This window comes from Podarcis bocagei, assembly GCF_964188305.1.
Source record: "Podarcis bocagei genome assembly, chromosome: 2".
NCBI lineage: Eukaryota > Metazoa > Chordata > Lepidosauria > Squamata > Lacertidae > Podarcis > Podarcis bocagei.
The window spans coordinates 72,004,682-72,027,100 of NC_138126.1; the positions used below are offsets into that span (position 1 = coordinate 72,004,682).

Here is a 22,419-nt window from a genome sequence, read left to right on the forward strand (position 1 = left end):
TTAATAAAATATCAAAATTGGGTGTTGTTTCCAGTGTTGGTCCTATTTAGAACAGACCCAGTGAAATAGATAGACAGGTCTAACTTAGGTACATTAATTTCATTGGGTCTGCTCTGAGTAGGACTTACAGTGGTACCTCAGTTTAAGAACATTCCTGTTTACAAACTATTCAGTTTACGAACTCCGCAAAACCGGAAGTAGTGTCCCAGTTTGTGAACTTTACCTCGGTCTAAGAACGGAATCCGAATGGTGGAAGGGCACCGGCGGCGGGAGGCCTCATTAGGGAAAGTGCACCTCGGTTTAAGAATGGTTTCGGTTTAAGGACTTCCGGAACGGATTAAGTTTGTAAACCGAGGTACCGCTGTATTGGATACATCAATTGGTGTAAAAGCTCATAAGGCTCTCTACAATTCAGATCTGTTCTAGTTTAAGAAGATTCTGAGCTGAGGGAACACTCAGATAACCCAGATGAGAGATCCCAATGAACCAATTTCCTTGCCACCCTAAAGAACTCAATTCCACAGACACTTTAGCACACTTGTAATATAACTAACCTTGTACTGGGCATTTCAGCCTCCATTGGGTACTCTACACTTATGGGAACAAAGTTATAACAGGGTGTAGCTTACCAGGAAACTTTGGTGATTAATTTTAACAATCAGATTTGTCAAAAATGTGATGATGCAAGGTTGAATCATCCTGCTACCAATTGACCCAAGAAGCTAAGATCACATTTGAATAATTTCACATTACTCAAGAACAGCTTCATCAATGTAACAGTACAACATATTCATAACTGGTAAGGAGAAACAAAACTGGTGCTTTACTCCACGTATCTGTACATCAAGAGTTTCTAATTTGCTTTGGCAAAAACCTCTGCATTGTCCTGACTGCGTCCTTGGAAGAAGAAATAGCATAGACTGTACCTAAGGGAGTCATTTTAGCAACCTCAGTGTTCCACGTAAATGGCAACCTTTACTTGGTGTAACTTTAGATCTTAGTGAAGATGACGGAATTAGACTCAGCCAGATGAAGAGAGGAGGACCTTTGCAACCCAACACCAAGATTATAATAAGGTACATACCAATCATGCTGTTGACACAAACAATAATGACGACTACCTGAATAGCTGAGATGTTTGCACAATTATGCTGTCTCCAGGACAGGGACAGATGTAATACAGAGAGGGTTAGGAAAATATTATGAAGGCTTCATGAAGCACTTTGCCAGAGATCTGAAAAGTAGACAGACTATTAAATCTGTTGTAGCAACTAACATTTCTTCTGGTAGATTTTGAAATAACCTCATTTGGGTGAAGGGTGGGGGTGGGAAAAGGAATATATGAAACCCCCTGGTAAAGAGGTAAGACAGGATTCATTCTAATGCATGGGTGTGTCTTGTGCTGTTAAATAAACATGGTCTATCTGTAAAGTCTTCCACTAACTATGGATATGATGAATTATGAAAACCACATTCAAAAATCTCATTGAATTGCTATTTTAACAGGATTGTCTGCATGCTGAACATCTATGGTGTACAGTGCTTTAAAATTCTATTTGGGTTCTTACATTTTGTTTTATGCACATTACCTTTACATCCCTTTCCAGGTTTGAATGGACACAGGAGTTGAATGAATAAGGATGCTTTTGGAGAAGCAATATGATAGAAGTACTGCCTGTGGTTCAATTTTAGATGCCTCAAGGCTGAGTTAGGGAGTTACAAGTAGTTCAACAGTAACATGGCTATTCCTTAATTCACCCAAAGAGACAAGTCACTTTTCTAAAATCTCCTTGTTTATTTACCAACACTGAGAGAATATACAAGGAATTTTGATTTTTAATTGAAATCATATATTACTTAGAAAGATTAGTGACACACGTTTAGAAACAAAGGGATGTTTTAAAAGACCCACTTTTCCAAAGATCCATGGGCTATTTAGTAACATAAATGTTACTATCTCATGAATTTGATATATCATGACTGTAAAACTGAGAAGGAACAAAGGCATTCATTAACAGATGAGTGGTTCACCTAAAACCAATAAAATCAAATGGGAGTTTTGCTATAGACTTTTACACGACATGAACTTAGTCCTCTGATTGTATGTCTTTCACTTTGCATGTTTGTTTAAATCGCAAAATGCAAGGTAGTTGCCTCCAGTGCATTGAGAAAACACAAAATTGAAGTCTGGCTGGTGTTGCCATGTTATTTTTCATATTTTACGTAATAGTGGTATATTAGTTCCGGTCACTGATGATGCAGAACAAATATGAACTAAAAGCTGCATTTTTTAACTGAATTATCTATTTTAATTATGCATTTTTCTGTCATTTTATTTGTGGTTGGCCTTATTATTCTGAGTTTGGATTCCAACAAGGCTGCTAAGGTAAGAGAGTTTTGTGTTTTCTCAATCAAATGTAGCCCTGAAGAAGTTCTGAATCAGCAGTAGGGGTCAGCTAAGAGACATCACAATATCCTATGGCAATCAATTCTGTAAGAGGATTTTCTTACAGAATTTGCTCGTCTGGTATTTTTTTTACAGATGAACAGGAATATATAGAGCAAGGAAGTAAAAGCTTAATGTGATCATCTGAGCCAACATGACAGGTGACAAGAAGGAAGAGAATTAACGTTCTCAAATGAATTTCTAAAACGTGCCAAATGCTAGTCACAAGAGACTCCTGTATACAGCATAGAGATGTAGAAAGCCCAGTAAGCATTCAGTGCATAAGGTTTGTAGGTCCCAACTTTTACAAAGCCTTTAAAAATGTATTTGGTAGCATTTAAGAACAGATCCAGCTTTTTTAAAAGGCTCCTGGATATTTTGCCTTTGAAGAAGACATAGCATATAATAGAGATGCCAGCTAAAAACATGTCATTACTTGTACTGCTAATCCCATGAGAAGGCTCGTGATATTTGAGAGCTAAGCACTGGCAATTTTGATAGATCGGTTGGTAGAGAATGAGATTTTTAACCTCAGAGTCATGGGTTTGAGCCCCATGTTGGGCAAAAGATTCCTGCATTGCAGGGGTTGGACTAGATGACCCTAGTGGCTCCTTCCAACACTATGTTTCTAGGTAGGAAAACTACACAACATAGACTTAGAGTGCTATAAGGCTAATCTGTCACTAGAAACCACATTCCTGCAGAATGTTTGTTCCCATTCAGAGGAAATTAACCACTGTTGGAAGACATCCAGTGACAAGGGGGCAGGGCAGGGAAATAACCATATACCAAAATGGAATTAATACAGAAACAATAGTATGTAACTCAGGGAGGATAGTTCTCTTCTCCGTCCTCAGATCTTAGTTGTTTAGTAAAGAATTATGTTTCCTAAGAAGCTATTCTTGCAGAGCCTCCTAGTGGCAAAGATTTACGTTTTGGCAGATCTGTTAAAGCCATTCAACAATAGCAAAAATCCAAGGGAATTTTTTCATGGTGGCCCTTTACTGTTTCCTTGATCATCATCATCATTTGCCTGCTGGTGGTGTCAGACATGATATTGCCAGTCATATTTCCACCAGTACTAGCACCTGTGAAGAACTTTATGTGAAAAGCGCCCGTAGATGCTTCCTCTTCTCCAGATTCTTGAATTGTATTGTGATGCATCCAGAGGCCCAGTAAGAAGTTGGAGCTCACAGGTAGGTACATGACTGTACTAACTCAAAACTAACTTGGTTGGGCTCTCCACATTTTTTTTTTTTAAAAAGGATGCAAGATAAAATCTCTCTTGGATTTGAGATTTTTAAACGTGGAGAGGATTAAGGGAACAAAATGGAAAATAGATGGCCTTACTTGGCACCCAGGAGAAAGGCAAGTAGACTTTCAGTATGCTTTCAGTTCAGCTAGTTGTACGTTAACAAACCAATCCAGATTAGGAAATCAGGGACAAATTTGTAAGATATCTTCCTTATCACTGCATATTCTTAGCTAGATCTCACATACCTGGAATTAAGGACTGGAGATCACTGGCCCCAGAGGGTGTGATAGATACTTATCTGTGCCTTTCCCCTGCATGGCTTCTATGGTTTTCAGGACTTCTTTTTCTTCCTTCTTTTAGTCAATTAACCACTAATGCAAGGCAATAATAGACACTTGGATCCATGGGGCTTTTTTTGTTTGTTCTGAGACTATGGAGTTCTTAATTTGATCTCTACTCCCCCAGCTATTTTTATTTGCTCATCTGTCAGCAACCCCTTTGAAAGTAACTGCTCCATGCTTGTTCCCCAAGCTGCTTCTCTAAAAATTAATGAAAGTCGGTGGGTTCCCCAAGGATGCAAGAAAATCCCTGGAACATGTTCTTTTGTGGGTGACTATGTAGGGGATATATGCCCACATTAAGTTATGACAGGGAGAAGAGAAGAAATGCCAAGAAATTCGTGCTAACAGGGCAGAGGGGTATTTAAAAGTCAACATCCAGTCAGAACAGCTCAGTTGCAAGCCAAATAGAGGATGATAGAAAAATTAACTTAGTATTTATTTAGTACAATTTGAATTGTGCTTTTTAAAGATGTCTGCATCCTTGAAGGTAAAATAAAGATATTTGGCTAGGAACAGTCCATTCTCTGTGTGCAATTTCTTTTCTATTTCCCCCCCCCCTTTTTTTAAAAATGATATTTATTAGAAATTTAAGAATTACAGAAAAAAGAAGAAAAGAAAACAACAAAAATTTTGACAAGACATACATTACAATACATAAAAAAGCATAAAAAACAATACAGCAATACAGCAAAAAAAACACCAATAACATTAAAACACACATCCAATGTTCCATATCTTTATCTTTCATTTACTTGTTTCATCGACCTCCTCACACCTCCCTTTTTGTATTCTAATTTAATTAATTGTTTCAGCAAATTCTTTCCATCTTTCTCAATTTTTGTTATATAATTTATCTTAACGATCTAACCTATTAATTAACTCAGCAAATCCTTTCCATCTTTCACTATATTCTGTCATTCAATTTACCTTAATTTATTTTAACCTTATCTTACCATAAAAAAACCTTAAAACTTAAAACTTAATACTTATTTGTACATGACTCCTTATATCATTTCTACTAAAGCCAAATAGTTTCATTCCAACATTTTTCCTAATACTCGTTAATTTTACACTAATTCTCAAAATAAAATTTTAAAAACTTTCTTCCAATCTTCATCCAACGTCTCTTCTTCCTGGTCTCGGGTTTTGTCAGTCCTTCTTGTCCATTCCATCTAGTCCATCAACCTGGTGATCTTATGTCCGAGGCTCTTAAGTCTTTTCCATGTCCCTTCTGCAGATCTTCTTCTTGTTTATACCTGCACTTTACTTTGTCTTTTGTTGATCTTTTTCTTAATTTCTTTCCTTTCTCATTGGGGGGTAGGCCTCGGGGGGACTCCAATCCAAAAATATATCCATCTCCCCTCAGCAGATCAGCCCATTCCCCACAGTCCCATTCCCCACAGTCAACACTGTAATCCAGAAAGTATTTAAGAGCATGTTTCAAAGTCCTTCCAAAATTAAGAGCCCTCACAACTCCAGACCCCCCCTGGTCCACTCCAGATTCAAACTTCAAGAACAGCGGCTTATGCTCCTGCAAGGCCTTGAGTCTCTCCATTTGTGTTACTTGAGGTTCAACAGCAACCTCCTCCATTATCTTCTGCACTTGCACTTGCCCTGTCAAAACAGGTTCCTGGGTTGGTTCCTGAATGGTTTCTATATGGGTATTCGCCGTTTGTCCAAAGTTTTTGACTGCAACAGTCATCAAATCCATCTTCTCATGCATCTGCTCCAGCAAAGCGCTTGTCTTGCAAAAAGCAAGCACCAAAACTTCTAAACACATTTTTATTCAAGGTCAGAGTCTGGTCTCACAATCCTAATCTCCACAGCTGTGAAATCCCCAGATCGACTCCAGCAACAATTTAACAAGCTCCCTCTAGAGGAGACAATTTCTATTTGTATCCATCTTTTGAAAGCAGAACCAACAAAAGAAAATTACTTTCATTTTTCAAATATTTTGTTTATTTTGAATACAAAAGGCAACATTGGAATCAATTTGTTTCTCTTTTTTAACTATCTGTCAAAAGACGTTCCATTCACAGTCAATGAACTTCTCCATAAATTTCTGTCTCTGACACCCCGTTCCCAGGTTTGAGACGGTGGGAATTTATCTTTCTTTACTCTCTCTCCTGCAGGCTTGAACAATCAAAAATTCCCCCCCTTTTCTCCTGCTTCCAAGAGGGGTTTTGGTGGTAATAACTGAAGGAGATTTAGACCTTTATATACGACTTTCCAGACTTTAGCTTGTAAAGTTTTTGCTTCAATCTATTTACAAAAACGGGAGGCGGACTTCCTGTTTAGAACCTTCCCGATTCAGTGCCAAATTAAAATGTTTCTTAATCCAATTTTCCGTTCTACTCACGGGTACTTGTTTAGAGTCCAATTGTCCACAGGAAAAAGTCAGCACTCTCCAGCAACGGCTGTGCAGCTTCACTCCGTAAAAGTAGCGGTTGATTCAAAACACCGCGCCACTCACCCCACGTCGCTTCGGATCCCCGAAAAAGGGTTTCCCTGTGAGTAGGGGAGGCGCTCCTGGTGTCAGCCGAATCCCACGTTCCCAGGCTTCCTCCGCCTGGGATTTTTGAAGGGTCTCCGCCTTCGCCGTGGCGGCAAGACCCGATTTTCACGGAGCGGGTTCCTCTCGGTCAGAGGAACTCCGCCATTGCCGATGGCGCTAACCCGGAAGGTGCAATTTCTTTTCTAAAGCCACTGATTCCTTAATTGTGCTGGCTTTTTGTTTTTAATACCTGCATTTTGTTTTTTCTTACTGCCATAAAAAGGTATTTCCTAGTTCTGTGCTCTTTATAAACATTTCAGAAATTCCACACAAACTGGCCATCCTCAAAATGTCATCGGAAACAGGTTTTGCTTGGTCTCTCAGAGAATCTTTTAAGTGTTGAGGAAACTTTCACAGGGCTATGCAACTGCTCAAAAGTACTTTGAAATATGAAATAAATAGTTTGGGGGGGAAACCCTTATTTGCTACTTTAAGAACCCATTGCCAAGCGCTAGGTCTAAATTCACCTTAGAAGTGGGGGTGGGGGGGAGAATCCCACTCCCTGGGTGCGTCCATCCATATAAAGGCCAACATGTACGGTAACTCAAGGAGACATTGCTAAGATTGTGGACATTGGTTATGAGCATGATTCAGTACTTTTGCTATCCTGGGATGAGGTAGTCTTTAGCTGTCCCACAAGCAGCCCTGAATTACTATTTGACACAAACATTGTGGCTCCTGCTCTTCTACAATTCTATAGTCTGAAATGACACAACACTGTGTGAATGCAGTTAATGTGCATGCTTTTAAAAAGTTTGATTAGCAGCTGGCCTGAGGCAGGAGGTGGGAGGAGAGAGAGAACAGAAATGGGACTGGGTGAGGAGGGAGAGTTCAACCATTCTCCTTCCATGGTCCTGATGACAGCTATTTGCATCAGAAGGCAAGCTTCCATTGGCACCAAATCATATATACTAATAGCAAAACTCATTCTCCAAGCAACAGACCTGGTATAACCATGCTCAAGAGGGAGGTATCAGCAGGCCTAAGGGAAACAAAGTTTTTGCAGAAGTACTTAAAAACCCAAGGTGGTGGGGGTGCGAATCCCAGAACAGCCCAAAGAAAACTGTATGCGTTAAGAGGCCATAATGAATGTCTGCTGGGCAGTGGTGTTGGGGAAATGTACAGTACTCTGGAAAAGCATGTGGCTTGCTGACATCTTGAACAGGAGTGCTGTTCAGTGAAACGTTTTAGTGCAGGTCCCACCTGAATGTTCTAGTTTCTGTTCTACAGATCTGGCAGCTGCTACTCCTAGCACTTGTGGATAACCCTGTCAAGTAACAAACTTTGTCAATTTGTGCAAGAGGAAATATAATATTCTCAGCAGGACACAGGTACATTCTTGGGGGTGTCACTCAGTGGTGGAAGACATGATTTGCATGCAAGAATTCCCAGGTTTGGCCACTGCCTTCACCAGGAAGAAGTGGGAAAAACTCCCTGTCTGAAACACTGGAGAGCTGCTGCTAGTCAGTGTGGGCATACAGAGCTAGATGGGCCAATGGTCTAATTTGGAATACTGGCATCTTCCTATGAGCCAGCCTGAGCCACAAATCAAAACATTTTTGTTCCAACAACAAAATGGTTTTTGGTGAGGGACTGAAGGTCTAGTAATCTCATCACCTGACCTAGTAGCTGCTGCTCTGAGCCATTTGTTCTCGAGTACAAAAGCCTTATTGCAACCCACTGGTAGGCTCCACCTCCCTACTTGCTAATCACCAATCCCTGTCATATACAGTTTGGTAAACCAATTTATACAATGACTGTTCAAATCAAACTTCAGCCCTTATATTGCAAAAGCTTCAGCTACATTTCCCCCCCATCGTTAGTTTAGCTCACCAAGAGCAAGGATTTACAAGAGTAACAACTCAAGCCATGTAGGGCTTTCTAATGGAATGTCAGCTTTAACTGCAACCGGAAGCAGGTAGGAAGCCAGAGTCTCTTCTTTTTGTAGAAATTGAGTAATATGGATATGGTCCTAACAGCAAACACTTGCTAAACTGGAGCAAGCCGCACCTGCTGTGGCTTCTAAGAAGTCTTCAAGAGTGGCACTGCACACAGCACATTGCAGTAATACTATCCATCTTTTCACAGATCTGTGAAAATGGCTGAATGTGAAGCAAACACTTGTAATCATTCTACAAAGTGCAACAGGGAGCCACTGATGCATACAGAGATATGTTTTTCAGCATCTTGTAACAGACTATTTCTTAAGGTTGTAATCGCAGAGTCCTTTGTTAATACAGTGCTCCTATTGCAGATTGTATGAGAGCACAGGTCATTGTTTCCTACCTTAGCTGACTGCCTTGGAAGGGCTAGCACACTTTTGAACTGGAAATTGTCTACATATAATGTTTAGCTGTGCACTTGGTGAAATTCACTGCCATAATGTGCTCTCATGACAAATGGTTTATCTCACTTCTCATTAAATAAGTCCAAAACCTAATTTCTCAGACACTTAGACAACTGATTCAGCTGTCCTCAAATGGGAAAACATTGCAACTTGAGAAAACAAGGATTTATCACAGGTCAACTTAAAGCCACTAAAATGGAAGAATAATGCAATCTTGCCAAACCCATGCACTTTCAAGCAGAGACAATCTAATGATTCAAAGAGAATATAAAATACACCAAACACTGCAAATTTAGAGGATGCAGTGCTGAATTTAGATGTATTCTTCACAAGCACATATTTCAAAAAAAGCTAATAAAATCGGAATTGATCAATCATCCCATGGGGCTCAAAGAATGAAGGACAGGCACCAGTAAAAACCATGATAAATGGATTGGAGTATATAATGGACAGTGTGCTGCAGCATATGGAGGGCTACACTGAACCGATGTTTACCCTGTGGATGCAAGTTTTCTGTGGGCATCATTACTCAGCTAAGAGGTTGAAATATTCAGAATCAAAGATGAACAAATGGCTGCCCAATTAAAATGAAGGTGAGTGTGATCTATGTATTTGTTCTTCTTCATACTGATTCCTGAAAGTAGAAGTCCAGAACCGATATGGCATTTGCAAGAGAACAACAACGAATCATGGCTATCCTGTTGTTGTATAGGTTGGGCTTGTACATCAGCTGCTGTCTTCCTCCCACTACCTTCCCCCCCAAAACAACAACAACAACACACCTCTGAATTTTTATACACTGTCTTTCTGGCCACTAAATCCACAGTAAAATATACTATCTTTTATAAAAGCAAATTGCATGTTTACACTTTGCCTTTTGCAGAGTGCTGCTTCTTTGCAAGTTCTTTCCTAGAGGAGTGCAGCAGTGCCTGAAAATACACCACAAACATAATTAGGTGTTTTGATAGCAAGTGGATGCGGATTTTTTGGATTAACGGAATAGCAGAGGTCTGTATTCCTGCCAGACAATCTATCCATTAGCGCTAGGAAGCCCAGGCCATGGATCCGGCCTGTCTGAGGGATGTATAGCAGAATCCACTCTTGGAAACCTGATCTGATTAACTTCTAATTTTAACTATGTGTGTAGCATTTAATATAGAAGCAGCTGATGGTGCATAAATCTACTGGCCTGTCAAGCAGCTCAAGTGCAGGACTAAAGTAGAGGTCTTTCTTCCAGCTGAAAGCGAAAGCCTGGAAGCTGTGCTTTGGTTTTTTAACGTGCTGCCATTGCACCTGAAAAACAAACAAAGAGCAACGCAACCTCCTTATTACAAAACACAAAAGGTGTACAACACCCCAAAGCACTGTCAGGGCTTAGCATTGTAATCACAAAGCTGTGATCAGATTTTTTATTTTTTTTGCCCGATGGTTAAATGACATGCTGTTTTTACATACCTGTTTGTGTTTGTATAAGCAGTAAAAACAAATACAAAAAAATTCTGGTCATACAATCTTCCAGAAAGGACTCTACTGTTCAAACCTGAGTGTCCCTGCTGAGACTCATCAATCTCCTTGGAAAATGTTGCATGCAAATCGCACCGCAAAAGTTTTCAAAGGGTGGCCTTCCATGAGCGGAGGCTAAGCCGTTGGTAGACCCTTGAGCTACTGGGTGTCACACTAATCACTTAGGGATAAATTGAGGAAGTGATCTCAGGGTATGCTCAGATTTCTGTCTTTTTGTCAGCTGACTCAAGATTACTAGGTAGAACACCAGGGCCTGAACTGTCACTGCCAGAAAGTGATTGTTGAGCTAATTCGTATACTAACCTCTGGGTAACAAGGTCTGTAAACAAATTGCATGACATCAGCACATGCATGTGTAACACCAGCGGCTAAGGAAATTTCAAGGCAGTCTCTATTTTAAGAGGAACAGAAATGACTTAAATGTAGATAAGTATGTCACACCATTCTGCATTTATTTGCTTCCTCCAGGAAATAGAGAAAACATATCGAGTCATTTAATTGAGCCTGAATTCCTGCTTTAAAAAAAAATTGTTTATCTGAACATGAAATTGAACATTGTCTTCACAGCACTACTGTGCACAACTACCAGTGACACCTCAATACATTAGCATTTAATATTAAACATATCTAATTCTTGGACAAGAATGTGTCTAGAAACGTATAATACAACAAGAAGACAGTTAAAGCTAAGTTTAGAATTGACTGGCACACAAAGCAAAAGTTGGAAACAGTTCAGAGAGCTTTACAGTGTTATCCTTAACTCAGAAGTTAAGTCCCTCCTTCGCTAAGTGTCTAGGATTGCAGCCTTAATTTATGTTATTCTTCCAGACCACTAGCCCACCCAAGTAGAAAGCTTGGGAGTCAACACAAAATTTAAAGGTCAGTTACATCCATTGCTTTTTTCCTAGAAAAATAGTTGCTGGTACCCACCATGAAATTGTTGAAGGAAGTGCCACACTTTTTAACAACAGCAAAAAGAGGTGCCAGTACTGTGTACACTTGAGTACCCCCCTAAAAAAATAGCACTGGTTACATCAGTAATTTCAATACTGGTGTTAATATGGTTCCCCCAACTGAAAACCATGGCAGAAGAAGGGTAAGAAGGAATTAAACCTCCGGATGAGGCCTTTCCACTGTCACGAGGCTTTTTGCAACCTGGAATACCTCTGCTGTCTGAAAATAAAGTTGTCTTTGTCACTGCCGATCACCAGTCACCCTAAGCAGAACTTCCCAAGAGCCTAACTCACCCAAAGACTCAGTTCATGAGACAGCTTCCAAAAAAACCCACATAACCTAACTACACACACATTTGTACAGTAAATGTACACATGCAGGAAGCCTCACCCTGCTTCCTTTCCATGCCAGCTGACACGGTTTAATCAACCTATGTGGGTGATGTGTATGGACACTACCAAAAATAGGGTGCTGCCCAAACCATGCAGAAATGTTTTTTCCCCCACAACAGCCAGGCCACAGTGACAACTTATTCATTAGGTCTAAATCTTCAGAAATGGAGTCCTGTTACAGACTGAAGGACCCCGATGATGCCATTGTGCACGACCTCAAATGCATTCTGAGGAAATGAGATATGACTGTCGTTAAGCAGCAGCTGCTGATGACAAAAGTACTGGGAGGTGTGTGCAGTCACTTCATAGACTGATAGATATGTACCTGCATTCAGAACATGCCTCAGTCAAAGTCTTGGGCTCAGAGGCTTTGGAAAAGCCATTGTTCCTTTGCCTTTGTTTTCTGACATATGTTCCAGAAGCCTCTTCCTTAATAATGGAATTGTTGCAAGACAGCCATCAAACATAATCAGCTGACTAGGAAGCAAGTCCCTGTAACTCAATGGAGCTTACTCTCATAGTCACCATGTATAGGATGACTCTAAGACTCAACATGTTCTCATTGTAAAACCAACAAAGTTATAATTATAGCTCTTTATAAGCATAAATACCTAAAAGAAATTATAGTGGTAGTAAATATAATGTGTATATATACGTGTACACACACACACACACACACACACACACACACAATTTGCTATTGCTATAATTTATATATGATAAAATATATAAACAAATATATAATTATAAACTTTCTTGAAGCCATATAACTAGAAACAGATTGCAAAGCCACTTTTTAAAGCAAATAAAATAGCAACCAGTTTGCATACTGAAGCCTTTAAACTTACCAAAAAAATTGGTTTCTTAAATGCTTCTCCAAAAAAACCAACCCTCTAGAGCAACTGGATTACTCCAAGACTATATACAGATACACACACACAAATACATACACTCAGGCTCAACACAGCTGTAAGCTAAAGGCTCATCAAAGAATTAAAGTGAAAGCAAACTTACCAGATTAACCCTTACAATGCTGGAATTAAACTACAAATAAAACAGTATTCATCAGCAATCAGTATTAACATGTAAGAATGTATGTATGTATGTATGTATGTATGTATGTATAAGATTTATAACTCACACTTCACCATGAGGTCGATCCCAGGGTGGGTTACGACAAACAGAAAAAATATGGTTTTAAAACAAATAAAAATAACTGCAATTTAAAAACCCCATAAACCATTCCAAAATGGGACAGAGAGATATCACACTTATGTGATGTGCACGAGAGCAGAAGAATCAACATTTTCACTTCAACTAATCAGAGCAACAAACTGCAGCCTTAGTATCCTCTGTGCTTCTTTCTACAGCAATAAATGGTCAGTGAGTGTGCATTGAGCCTTTCAACTCCCAGAAAAAAAAATTAAAAAAATCAGCTGATTTATGTTGTAGATCAGGGGTGGCTAACATTTCCCGACTTGAGAGCCGCATTAATGGTCAGCCACCCCTCCAATGGCTGCATGCCAGCAGTGATTGTGGTCAATGCATGTACATATGCATAGACATAAATGCACACTCCATTTGCAGACCATATACACCTACGCTCACCATACATGCACATTCACCACATAAATAGTGAACGCTCACACAACAGACTTTCAGGCACAATGCACTCTCTCCCTCTCTTTCACTGCTCTCTCTCTCACACACATACATACACTTTCTCACACAAATGCCCATGCTGATGCAGGCACATAAAACAAAACACACCATTGGCATTTCCACAGCCTCCTAACCAATCCAGCTCTGGTAGTTGATGGAAATAATGCCTTTTGCTTTACACGGGTAATTATGTGCAAAATAAAAGGCAGCCCTTCTCCCCACCCTAATTTTCCAGTGCCAGATGTAGGCATAGCTGTCAACTTTCAGATTTGAAAAAAAGGGATCAGCAGCCTCGAAAATAACGAATCAGCAGCCTCACCTGTCCCGGGGACAGTCTATGGGATATCTAACAATCCGGGATAGCAGCGGGAAGCAGCGCTGGAATAAGGGAATTTCCCGCCAAAAAAAAAAAAAAGGGAAGGTTGACAGCTATGAATTTAGGGTGGTAAAGGTAAAGTTCTTGACCTGAGGTACTACTTCCAGGTTAGTGGAGTCTGTAACCCGAGGTGTTTGTAACCTGAGGTACCACTGTAGTACAATTGAGTACATGTGCAGAATGGAAGGTGAGAGGAGGACGGCTCTTTAACAAATAGTTCCAAAAGGATTTGCTGTGAAAATAATAAATGGGCGGGAGGGGGCGCCAAATTTCATCCTCACTCTGGGCACCGTATTACCAAAGTCCACCTCTGCCGATACTTGACTGCAGTTGGGTGGAGACATTGCTTTTTAAAGAGCTTTATGTCCCATTTTAACATGGTGGTAATGTTCAGCTAGTGCTCTGATCAAAGATGTGTGCAGAGCAAAGCTTAGGTCCCAAGCACAGAACAGCTAAAATCTCCCAGAATATCCCCGGTATTGACCTGCAGGACAGGAATGGGAAATGTGTAGCCCTCAATATATTGCTGGACTCCAGTTCCAACCAGCCCCAACCAGCATGGCCAGTGGTCAGGAATCATGGGAGCTGTAGTCCAACAACATCTGGAGGGCCGCAGGTTCTTCACGCCTGCTGCAGAGTATAATAATAATAATAATAATGCCGTATTTTTCGCCCTATAGGACGCACTTTTTCCCCTCCAAAAATGAAGGGGAAATCTGGGTGCGTCCTATGGGGCGAATGCAGGCTTTTGCTGAAGCTTGGAGAGCGAGAGGGGTCGGTGCGCACCGACCCCTCTCGCTCTCCAGGCTTCAGGAACACATCCACAGCCTTAGGCAGCCCTACGGGAGGTCCGGCAGGGATGTCTAGGCTGCGGATAGCAGCCTGCCGCTCGGCGGGCGGGGCGCCCAGAAGCAGAGCGCCCCTGCGCCAGGCAGACATCCGCAGCGTGGGGAGCCTTGCAGGACTTCCCGGCAAGGCTCCCCACACTGCGGATAGCAGCCTGCTGCCCGGCGCGAGGGGCGCCCTGAAGCAGAGCGCCCCCCGCGCCAGGCAGACATCCGCAGTGTGGGGAGCCTTGCAGGAGTTCCCGGCAAGGCTCCCCACGCTGCGGATAGCAGCCTGCTGCCCCGCAAGGGGGGGGGGTGCCCTGATGCAGAGCGCCCCTTGCTCGGGGCAGACATCAGCCAGCCCCACAAGCTCGGGGGACAGCAGGGAGGCGTAGCGCTGCCATCCGGCTGTTCCTCGACCTGGTTCTGTTTCCCCGACCTGCTTTTGGGGGGGAAATAAAGGGAATTTTTTCCCCTTTATTTCCCCCCCAAAAAAACTATGTGCGTCCTATGGGACGGAGCGTCCTATGGGACGAAAAATACGGTAATAATAATAATAATAATAATAATAATAATAATAATAATAATAACTGAAGGGTTGGAAGGCACCATAAGGGTCATTTAGCTCAATGGTAAAGACAGTTAACACATTTGTGGACTAGGTAATGGAGTACCTTACCTGCATTTGTTTTTGTTAAACAGTTCATATTTCTATCCAGAGTTGGGATGCAATAAAAGTAAAAATAACTTGCTCTGAAAAAAGATGTGCAATATAATATCCCTGGGATAGCTCAGTCAGTAGAGCAGTAGACTCTTAATCTCAGGATCGTGGGTTCAAGCCTCATGTTGGGCAAAAAGATCCTGCCTTGCAGAGGGTTGGACTAGATGACCCTCGTGGTCCCTTCCAACACTACAATTCTATGATGATGAGGGTGATGGTTTTTATTATTTATGCTACTTAATTCCAAAATAAGCTTCTAAGTGTTTCACAAAGTATAAAAAAAACCCTGCTACATTTTCGATCGATTCAGTAAAAAGTAAAAGTTACTGACGCTACTTTCAGTGGTGTTAAGTAGAGTGCACAGAACCTCCTCTGGACATTACTGATGTTGTGGGTTTTACACACCCACACATACTCCTCTACACTAAGGAATTTAGCATCACTCCTAGTCATCTTTGACTAGAAAGACCGACGCAAAGGAATAAAGAAAAGTAGCTCTGAACTAGCGTAGAGAGATACCCTTTTCCTTCTGTCCTTAGCAACTGCAGTCCAGCCCCTTTTAGACATAGAATTAATATATTCCAAGACAGATGGCATGGCTTCCATCCAGGCCTCAGTCACAGCATCTCTCTTTTTAAAAAGTAAGCATTTCCCCCACCATATCCCTTGCCAGCATTCTGAGAACAGTGTGAAAACTTCCCAGAGACTTTTCAAGCTTATAGCCACTCTCTCATCCTGCCAGGTTCCTGTGACACACATAATCTTTAACCCATATGTAGATACACTGTCCCCGTGCTCCCCCCCCAAAAAAAAATGTTTAGGGGCACGTTCATTTTCCTACTCATAATTGAAATACTGTCCCTCAATAAGGCCAAACTTAGATTCACAAAATGTTTAGGGATATGCGTACCCCTGCATCCCCGCCAGAAAAAAAGGTACTGCACTGTCCCTACCAAACTGTACCCACTCACTTCCACGACTGGTTGTTTTCCTGTCTTGCATTCAGTGGGCTACCCTAACCTATGACACCCCCTCACTCCACTCATCTGCCCTATTCAAACACCACCAGTTTATGACTTCCTAAATTACCACGGCAGGCTAAATTACAGTACATGCTTCCCAGCCGGTGTGCAAATCATCAGTAACTTTACACCAACATTTGTCACTACTGGGTATGACCCGCATATGTCAAGTGTGAGCTGCAGCTGCTTGTTTGGGGGTGCCGTTGCCTCTTGAATAATTTCTTATGCCTGAAGAGCTTAGAAGAATGTGTGCTTCCCTTCGAAGACCCATCCTCTTTCCTGGGCAGTAATTGAAGTCAACAGGATTCACTCAGATCCTGTGGCAGGGTAGTCTGATACAAGGAATTTCAACTATTATTCACCTCTTGGCATCATAATTACACAGTGAACTTTTGACATGGGCTTGAATGCAAGGATGGCAAGGGGGCGGCGGTGGTGGACAACTATTCAAACAATTTCAAACTTTTCACAGGGTAAGAAAAAGAAGCAAAGCAGCTGGCCTAGAGTCTGGATACTTGAGGTTCTCCCCCATCCCCTCCTCTTCTTGATTGCCTTGGCTTCTCTTCACGAGAAGATTACCTATCAACAAAAACTTTTGGAAATATAACCCATTTAAAGAATGTTAACCAACTGCAAGGGGTTGATAAATATTAAATGTTAAAATATTAAAAATGTAAAATGTATAAAAATGTATATCTTCCTTCTGGAGGGTCTCTGTGTGTATTGCCACTGGGCAGGCGGATTGCATGGATACGTGTGTAAATACCTGCACAATGAACTCATCTACTGGCTTCAATTGAAATCGAAAGGTCATGGGTCTTCACTAAGAGTCTACTGCAGCTCTGCTCAGCTTCTCTATGGGCACAGCAATCCTCTACTCACATTCCTTTGGGTCTGGAGTTACGCTGTCACTACACTTGTGGGATGGTCACCGTATCCACTATGAGCTCAGCCCAGGTGGGAAAATGAAAAACAGAAAATACAGAAAATGTTATGTCCCCAGCATCCCTGGAGACACTGTTGCAGCCTACCAATCAGTAGTTGGACCAGCAATGAAGCCCACATGCCACATGGACATGGAAGTAGCCAATCCATGAAGACTGAGGTGGAGTCCCATGTGGCTCTAATATGCAAGAAATGCACAGAAGCAAGTAAAGGCAGTGGCCAATGCTAAAGCTCCATTCTAATAATGCACAAACACATCTGATCACGGAATCATTGGTTCAGATCCACACTGGGACATTTCCCCTCCTATTATCATCATATATTGTTTACTGAAATGGGTTGCCTACTGGTACGGTTGGAGAGACACAAATTAATACCTGCACACTCCCGGATCACTGGCCCAAAGTCCCCCAATGAGAGGACTTCCAGTGCTGCCACCATGGTGAACAGCGGATCCCACGATAGCGGATGCCAGCCGTGCAGTTAATTAAGGATAATCTGGGAGTAATTATCCTTACAACTTTCACTCATGGATCGTCCGATAACTGCCTCTTGTTCCGATGGAAAGCGGAGGCAGGGATGCAGAGTGCATAGCACTGTACATGTCGGAAACTCCCCAATGCGGTCGCCATGAGCAGAGGTACTTCTGTTTCTTTTAAGAAGGATCTGAATTTGGACTTAAGAAACAGACATGTTCTGGATGAAGGAGAAAGATAACCTGCTAAATGAATCAGCCACTGAGTGCCAAGGTTTTGATCTGGAGAGTACTCTCATCGTAATTGGAATGCTACGTAATGGAAGAGGAGCCTTTTTCTCTTTTCACATTATATTTACATTATATTTGCTGTGCTATGAGTCGGCAAGTCTTCACTGAATGAATTACAATTATATATGGGATTCATATATGGGATATACAATTATATATGGGATTCAACAAGAACTTAGAATTTTCTTTATGGAATGCTTGAAAGAATAAAAAGGTAAAGGACCCTTGACAGTTAAGTCCAATCGTGAACGACTCTGGGGTTGCGGCGCTCATCTCGCTTTACTGGCCGAGGGAGCCGATGTTTGTCTGCAGACAGTTTTTCCGGGTCATGTGGCCAGCATGACTAAGCCGCTTCTGGCAAAACAAGAGCAGTGCACGGAAGTGCCGTTCCCGCCAGAGCGGTACCTATTTATCTATTTGTACTTTGACGTGCTTTCGAACTGCTAGGTTGGCAGGGCTTGAAAGAATAGACTGTGTGAAATACTGTGATGACTTGTGGCATTGCCAACTAAAGAGAGCTCTAATTCTGATTTATTGTGGTTTCGGCGAGACACCAGCTCATTAGAAGGTTGGGTCAAAGGAGACAAATGCTGGAAGTAAGCCAGGAGTCGTAGCCGGATGCTAGAGTACTTTCGGTTTTGGAGAGGCAAAATGGAGAAATTATGTCTTACTAAGAAATGAGTTCTCAGGGGAGGGGCAAGGTTGAAGAGAATTGATTGATTACAACATGAAGGAAAATAAGAAGGTAAACAAATATTTCGCACAGATAACTGCATCATATAAATTCCCTCTGCAAGTTAATGGATATGGATTTATTAAATACGAATGAAAGTCACCACACCAGTGGCTGCTAAAACAAAGAATTAAGATTGGAATTGTTGTATTTGGACTAATTAAGAGAAACTGGAGCAGGGCCAAGGGATAACATCAACTCCTGATAACTGGAACACGGGAAGTCATCCAACAACATTGAATTCGGAACTGATTAATTGGCTTTTTTGATTGTATTATGATGTGGTATGATTTGGTATTGTATTAATGTGGCCTCTATTGGATTGTTATTAATGAAAAATTTTATGTATATATATATATATATATATGCTTTCGTAGATTTTCACGGGTACAGGAATGCAGGTTTTGGTGTCTTCGGGTGTCTTCCCGTGTAAGAGTTGGGGTGTCTAGGCGACGTTTCGACGAGGTCTCACTCGTCATCTTCAGGCTGGTGCTTTCGGCTTCTTGTTACTGGAACAGAGCAGGATCTCAGTGTTTGAGTTCCTAGAAATACTGTTGAGGGGGTGTGGTGTATAGCCTCCAACGTTCTGGGCAGAGAGGAAGTTCCCAGGTTAGTGTGCCTTTTCTTCTTTTGTTCATTAATTACTTGAGGGATATCTTGAGTGATTTCTTGAGTGATATTCTGAGTACCACTTAGGAGGGTCATTAGGTGTGGATTAGTTGCTAAAGCTTTCGTGTCTTGACCTCTTGAGCTTGTGAAGAGTTTTTCTGAGAAGATGGCTGTACTGCAAATAGTTGTTCCTCTGTGTAGGAAGTTGCTGCACCCCCCTACAATCCCTACACAGATCTGGCTGGCACAGGGCACAAAACCACAGCTCGCCCCTATACACGAAGCCAAGCCAGAGCACAACTATTTGCAGTACAGCCATCTTCTCAGAAAAACTCTTCACAAGCTCAAGAGGTCAAGACACGAAAGCTTTAGCAACTAATCCACACCTAATGACCCTCCTAAGTGGTACTCAGAATATCACTCAAGAAATCACTCAAGATATCCCTCAAGTAATTAATGAACAAAAGAAGAAAAGGCACACTAACCTGGGAACTTCCTCTCTGCCCAGAACGTTGGAGGCTATACACCACACCCCCTCAACAGTATTTATAGGAACTCAAACACTGAGATCCTGCTCTGTTCCAGTAACAAGAAGCCGAAAGCACCAGCCTGAAGATGACGAGTGAGACCTCGTCGAAACGTCGCCTAGACACCCCAACTCTTACACGGGAAGACACCCGAAGACACCAAAACCTGCATATATATATATATATATATATATATATATATATATATATATATATATTCTCCCTCAAGGAGAAAATGGTTCCACACACCCCTGATGGAAAGATCAGGACAACTGAAGCCCTCACCTAGGGGAAATAGATGGAGGGTGGCCACGAAGCAGAAGCATCACCATCAACAAAGACACCCAGGAGAAAGCTTTTGACATTCACCCCACAGTGTATGGGATTGATAAACTGATGCTGGTATTCTGTGACTGGTGGGGAGTTACACCATATCCCATGCTCTATTATATTAACACGAGCAGGACAGCCATCAATGCAGGGAGAGTTAAAAAAACAAAAACCCACAGCAGTGTATTATGAATGCCTACTCAGTTTCTATTACAGTGGTACCCCGCAAGACGAATGCCTCGCAAGACGGAAAACCCGCAAGACGAAAGGGTTTTCTGTTTCGGAGGCACTTCGCAAGACGAATTTCCCTATGGGCTTGCTTCGCAAGACGAAATCCCATAGGGAAATCTCCGGGGACCTGTTTTAAATTGCTGGCGGTCGGGAGCAAAGACTTTCGCCCACAGCCGGCCTTCAGAAGAGGTCTTTGCTCCCCCCGCCTGCCTTCCCGGGACAGCGGAGAAGTCCCGCCCCGCTCGGGATGGCGGCGCAGAGCTGTCTGCCGTGCCGGGATCAGCGCGGGCTCTGCACAGCCATCGGGAGCCGGGGGAGAAGCCCGCCCCGCTCCAGATGGCCGCGCAAAGCTGTCTGCCGTCCGGGGACGGCAGGCACATCTGCGCCGCCATCCCAAGCGGGGCGCTAAGTCCCGCCCCGCTCGGGATGGCGGCGCAGAGCTGTTTGCCGTCCTGGGACTGCAGGCAGATCTGCGCCACCATCCCGAGTGGGGCGCTAAGTCGCCGCCCCGCTCGGGATGGCGGCGCAGAGCTGTCTGCCCTGCCGGGACTGCCATCCCGAGCGGGGCAGGAGCCTCCATAGGCGCGCGTCACCTCTCCAGCCGGGGGAGGGTCGCAGGGGGCTGCTTTAGCCCCGCGCGTGCTCTCCCAGCTGGAGAGGTGACGTGCGCCTATGGAGGCTCCTGCCATAGGCGCGTGTCACCTCTCCAGCCGGGGGAGGGTCGCAGGGGGCTGCTTTAGCCCCGCGCGCGCTCTCCCAGCTGGAGAGGTGACGTGCGCCTATGGAGGCTCCTGCCATAGGCGCGTGTCACCTCTCCAGCCGGGGGAGGGTCGCAGGGGGCTGCTTTAGCCCCCCGCGTGCTCTCCCAGCTGGAGAGGTGACGTGCGCCTATGGAGGCTCCTGCCATAGGCGCGTGTCACCTCTCCAGCCGGGGGAGGGTCGCAGGGGGCTGCTTTAGCCCCCCGCGTGCTCTCCCAGCTGGAGAGGTGACGTGCGCCTATGGAGGCTCCTGCCACAGGCGCGTGTCACCTCTCCAGCCGGGGGAGGGTCGCAGGGGGCTGGGGGGAGATAGCGTTCTCCCTGCAGCCCCTTGCTGCAAAAGACGTCGGGGGAAGCGGGGAAGCGAAGCACTTCGCTTCCCGCTGCTCCCGGACCTCTTCTGAAGCAAGGGGTTGCGGGGAGATAGCGATCTCCCTGCAGCCCCTTGCTGCAAAAGACCGGGGGAAGCGGGGAAGCGAAGCGCTTCGCTTCCCGCTGCTCCCGGACCTCTTCTGAAGCAAGGGGTTGCGGGGAGATAGAGATCTCCCTGCAGCCCCTTGCTGCAAAAGACCGGGGGAAGCGGGGAAGCGAAGCGCTTCGCTTCCCGCTGCTCCCGGACCTCTTCTGAAGCAAGGGGTTGCGGGGAGATAGCGATCTCCCTGCAGCCCCTTGCTGCAAAAGACCGGGGGAAGCGGGGAAGCGAAGCGCTTCGCTTCCCGCTGCCCCCGGACCTCTTCTGAAGCAAGGGGTTGCGGGGAGATAGCGATCTCCCCGCAGCCCCTTGCTGCAAAAGACGTCGGGGGGAAGCGGGGAAGCGAAGCGCTTCGCTTCCCGCTGCCCCCAGGACCTCTTCTGAAGGCTGGCGGGGGGCAAAAGTCTTTGTCCCCCCTGCCTGCCTTCCCAGGGGCTTTTAAATCGCCCCGGACAGCGGAGAAGTCCTCCGCTGTCCGGGGCGATTTTAAAATGCCGCCCGCCAGCATTTTAAGATCGCCCCGGACAGCGGAGAAGTCCTCCACTGTCCCAGGGTTTTTTAAAATGCTGGGGGTGGGAAGAAAAGCCCTTGTCCCCCCCCCAGCCTTCAGAAGAGGTCCGGGGACA

General features: G+C 43.6%; 2 long non-coding RNA genes across 3 annotated transcripts in view; one reads left to right on the forward strand and one right to left on the reverse strand.

Moving 5' to 3' along the window:
* Nucleotides 1–22,419, reverse strand: part of LOC308582487 — a 28,706-nt gene that overhangs the window by 4,266 nt on the left and 2,021 nt on the right. The window lies entirely within an intron of this gene.
* Nucleotides 1,122–17,174, forward strand: LOC308582497. Of its 2 annotated transcripts, none has more exons than XR_014005702.1 (3): nt 1,122–4,570; nt 6,726–9,536; nt 16,894–17,174. It is a non-coding gene; the product is annotated as an uncharacterized lncRNA (long non-coding RNA). The 2 variants fall into 2 exon arrangements; XR_014005703.1 differs by lacking the exon at nt 16,894–17,174 and having other exon boundaries at nt 6,726–8,032; nt 8,202–8,258.